Source organism: Solanum tuberosum, unplaced genomic scaffold (genome assembly GCF_000226075.1).
Source record: "Solanum tuberosum cultivar DM 1-3 516 R44 unplaced genomic scaffold, SolTub_3.0 scf00059, whole genome shotgun sequence".
Lineage (NCBI taxonomy): Eukaryota > Viridiplantae > Streptophyta > Magnoliopsida > Solanales > Solanaceae > Solanum > Solanum tuberosum.
The window spans coordinates 1,584,989-1,590,229 of NW_006238983.1; positions in this window are offsets into that span (position 1 = coordinate 1,584,989).

Genomic DNA, 5,241 nt, shown 5'->3' on the forward strand with positions numbered 1-5,241 from the left:
GGGTGGCGCGGGGCGCCAGCCCCTAAACTTCAGAGGTAAGTTTGGGGCGCTATGGCAGGCGCATTGCGCCAGGCCCCCAACCCCGAAATGTCAACAAGTTTATTTTCTTGTTTTATCACTCTATTTCGCCTAAAATCGAATGGTTTCTTCCCCAATCACTTAGAATTATTAAAAAACCCTCAATATACACTAGATTCAACTCATAATTCCATCCGGGAACATGCACCAAACCAACAAGAAACTTCAACAACACAACCACAAACTTCAACCAACACAACTACAACTTCAACAAACATCACCACAAGATTTCAACAACCACAACTAAATCTTTTCTCAGAATTAAAAAAAATTTGGCTTGTGGGGGAAAGAACCAACCCAACACTATAAACTCACATACCGAGTAGGGATCACCCCCGACGATATCCATGACGGAAACTTGTTTGATCTCCTTTTTTCCCCTTCTTCTCTTCTTCTTCTTTTCTTCTTCTTCACTCAAAACCCTCACTCTCACTCTTTTATATTGGTAAAAACTGATCAAAATATCAGCCTAACACATTTATATAACGAAAAGAATTGATTAGGGAAAAGACCAAAATGCCCTTAAAATTTTCAGACGGATTTCCCTGCCAACTGCCCAACTTCCAAAGGGTATGACTCCGTCATACGAACTCGGAATCGAGCAAACTCTGTGGCGTTGGAAAGATCATTCCACGAAATTTGCAACCATATCTGGAACTACACTTAACTCATCCTGATCTAGAAGTTATGACGGCTCAAACTTGGCCAAAAACTCACCTTTTTCCCATACTTAGCCAAATTTCCAGATTTTCAAAATTCTTTCCAAAAATGAAAATTTTCAATTCTAAGCCTCTTCATAGTTATTTCAAATTGCCGGATGTTACAATATCTCCCCCTTGGGAACATTCGTCCTCGAATGAGATTACTCTTACTAGGCTAAGGGCGTAACATCAAACTCAAATACCCAACAAGCAACCATGCAAAGACCAACAACAACTACATGCTCACTATAATTTTAAAGAGCACTAAGAAGGAAATAAATACCTTGATCTGCCTTTCTTCTGGATTCAAAGAGATGTGGATATCTCTTCTTCGTGTCCTCTTTCGGCTTCCCAAGTAGCTTTCTCAACAAATTGGTTCCCTCCAAAGGACCTTGACTGAGGCTACCTCTTTCGTTCTCAACTTGCGAACTTGGTGATCCAAATCTGAATGGGAATCTCCTCATAACTCCCTTCATGGCTAAAACTTCCAAATGTACCCAATCCTCTACTTCGAACTCTAACGCCTTTCTCCTAACATTAGTGTAGGATTCTTGACGACTATGTGCCGTCTTCAACCTCTCTTAAATCGCTTTCGCCTTCTCTATAGCTTGATGAACTAACTCTGGATCTATCCTGAGGCTACCTCTTTCGTTCTCAACTTGCGAACTTGGTGATCCAAATCTGAATGGGAATCTCCTCATAACTCCCTTCATGGCTAAAACTTCCAAATGTACCCAATCCTCTACTTCGAACTCTAACGCCTTTCTCCTAACATTAGTGTAGGATTCTTGACGACTATGTGCCGTCTTCAACCTCTCTTAAATCGCTTTCGCCTTCTCTATAGCTTGATGAACTAACTCTGGATCTATCCACCCTGCTTCACTAACTTCAAACCATCCAAAAAGAGATCTACATCTTCTCCCATAAAGAGCTTTATAACGAGCCATTTGGATTGTATAATGGTAACTATTGTTGTAAGCAACTTCATGTAAGATAGGTAATCATCTCAATTATCCTTGAAACCAATCGCACAATCCACCTTGATACCTCAAAACACCATCTCCCCCTTGTTCAAAAGCCATCACTGCTTATGAACATTTTGCCTGCAATTCAAATAACATAGGGTCTGTGTCTTTCTCACCTTTTTACTTCTGGCAATACTGATGGTTCAGAACCATTCATCATCACTATTCCTCCTTGTGAAATCCATAAGACTAACTACCCGGCGTGCAAGTCGGTGCACATCTCTTGCTAACTCTCTTTCCTTCTTCAATATGGAGTTGCTACCCATAGGCAACTTTCTTAAAGAATCAGTAACAACATTTAACATTATCAGGGTGATAAAGAAAACTCATGTCATCATCCTTGAGTACCTTAACCACTCTCTCTCTGATTGAGATTAAGCTCATTCTAAGTGAACACACCCACATTAATATTATACAACAGTGATGCCATATCTTCAAAGCGAAAACTACAGCAGCCAACTCTAGCTCATTTCCTTACACTTCGATTCGCCTAACTCGACTATTATTCTCAAATACATTTTAGATTCAGACACCCAGTATGTACTCAAGAACCAAATATCATAACTGGGCAGTAGTCAATTTCTCTTTCCATTCCTGAAAGCTTTCCTCACAAGCTTCAGACCGTTGAAACTTCGCTATTTTCCGAGTCAACCTGGTCAATTAAAACCCTTGTCTAACAGATCCCTTTAACTGCTCTTTTAACTCTTTCAACTCTGCTGGTGCCATTCTATAAGGCGGAAAAAGAGATAGGACAAGTATCTGGAATGAGGTCTATGCCGAAATCTATTTCTCTCTCATGAGGAATTTCTGGTAGGTCATCAGGATAAACTTCTGGAAACTCTCTTACTATAGGAACTGACTGAAAAGGAGGTATCTCAACACTAGAGTCATGAACTCAGACTAAGTGATAGAGACAACCCTTCAGAACTAACTTTCTCGCCTTAAGGTACGAAAAGAAACGACCCTCAAGCACAACTGAACTACTACTCCACTCTATGACTGGCTCACTAGGTTGCTCAGGTATAACATCAAAGTTCAAAGCAACACAAGGAGTTACAAAAGATAAACCTGCTCCTGGGTCTAGCAAAACATATACATCAAAAGCAAAGACTTTGATCATACGAGTGACAACATTTGGAGAGTTCTCTTGCTCATGGCGACTGGTGATAGCATAAAGGTGGTTTGCTCCTCCGCCGATACTAGAAGCAGCTCCTCTAGGTGTCGTCCTGTCTGGGGGAGCAACTGATGAAGATTGGGTCCTACTGCCCAAATTCCCACAACCTTGCTTATTCTTAGGGCACTCCTTCATGAAGTGACCCTCTTGCCCACACTTAAAAAACCTGTCTGGCCATCACGACATTTACCCGGGTGGGTTCTACCACACCTAGCACATGTAGGAAACAAACTACCTCCTTGTGCCACACTACCCTGAGGACTGTGCTGGTCTAGCCTTGAAATCCTTCGAATTCTGGCCATTACCTTTAGCTCTCTTATTTCTGAACTCTTCTCTGTCCCTCAGCTTCTCTTCCTCAACCTGTTGTACATAGACCATCAACCTTGATATGTCCATGTCCCCGATAAGCATTGCAGCCCTACCTTCCTTACTCGACAACCGAGACAGCCCAGCAACAAACAAACTCATTCTATTTCTCATATCCGCAACCATCTTCGGAGCATAGCGGGATAGTTGTGTGAACTTCAGACTGTACTCATGAACACTCAAAGACTCCTGGTTAAGTGTGAGGAACTCACGTACCTTGGCCTCTCTCAATTCTCGAGGAAAGAAATGCCCCAAGAAAGCTTCCTCAAAACAGACACAACTCCCAGGTGGTGCATTCTCAACTTTGCCCCCTTTCCACTGGTCAAACCAAGTTCTAGCAACATCCTTCAATTGATACGGAGCTAGTTCAACCCGTTCAGTATCTGCCACATGCATCACATCAAAAATCTGCTTCAACTCCTCAATGAAGTTCTCTGGATCCTCAGTAGTTCTCGAACCCATAAAACTCGGAGGATTCATCCCCAAGAACTCACGAATCCTTGAAGTGCCAGCTCCTTCATGTCTAGCTCCCCTCTGCTGACCAATCTGATTAGTTACGGCTTGACTCAGAATTCTAATTGCCTCTCTGAACTCGGCATTAGAAACTTCACCTTGTGGTTGCACTCCCGGTGCATAAGGCAACTTTTGCTCATTAACATAACGTCTAGGAAGACGCCCTCTGCCAACTCTTCGTGGAGGCATGACTATCTGAAACACGCGCAAGCACGGATTAAAAAGAAACTTTTAGAGATCAACTCTAACGCACGAGATGAGTGTGAAAGAAGTGAGAAATCTTCCTAAATGTTGCAGCCTCCCAATTATAGATGTGGCGCACTTCACACCGATAACTAGGACTCTACAGACACGGCTTCATAGACTCCCTAGGACTCTTGAACTCTGTGCTCTGATACCAAGTTTTTCACGCCCTGAGCCTACAACCTGGACGTGGCCGTCACTCGAAGACCATTGCTGCCCCCAAGAGAACCCTTGGCCTGGCTTTCTTAACTCAGCGGAAACCTAACTCAACAGAATAACTCAATACAAATAGAGGTCATAAAATAACTCAACTGATAAAATCTGGCCAAAAAGGCAACTCGAGTCTCAAAATAGAATATTTACATATATACATAGATGAGAGGCTCAAAACTAACTGACTGACTGTCTATGAAGCCTCTGAAATACTAAGATGGATGTTGGTACAGGCCCCGCAATACCCTAATAAAGAAAAACTAAGAGAACAAAATAATCGAGTCCTCCGGAAAGCAAGGAGGCTCACCACTGACTCTGGAGTGCTCAACTGGATCAACGGCGTGCCGGATGCTGATCCTGGGTACCTATGTCTGCATCATAATAAGATGCAGGCCAACTGGCATCAGTACATGGAATGTACGAGTATGCGAGCTGGAAAACTAAGCAACAAAGGCTAGAAGGAAAACTGGAAGAAACTGAATAGCTTACCTGGCTCAACTCAACTCAACCTGACTGACTTCTTTCAATATAAGGCAAATTTTAAAACAAGTGCGATATAAAAAAAGACTGCTTAAAACATGCTATAAACTCTGTGTGTATGCAAAGATACAATAAGCCTGAGATGTATATAGAAATACAAATGAACTGATGTATATAAAAATACAATAATCTCTGTGTATGAAAAATACAATAACTGCTGTGGGAGTTTCTCTAACCGACAACCATCACATAAGAGCTATAGTGATGATACAGCGATCGACCTCACGCTGCCAGAGCATCCTATTCCCGGCCAAAGGTATAGGACCTGAACTGCCTAATGGATCCACTAGTCTAATCTGAAAAGGATTCATCTAAAAAGTATGATCCTTTTCTACCCATGGTGGCTAACATGGTTCTATGGGGGCTGTGGGTTCCTTGAACGCTCCCC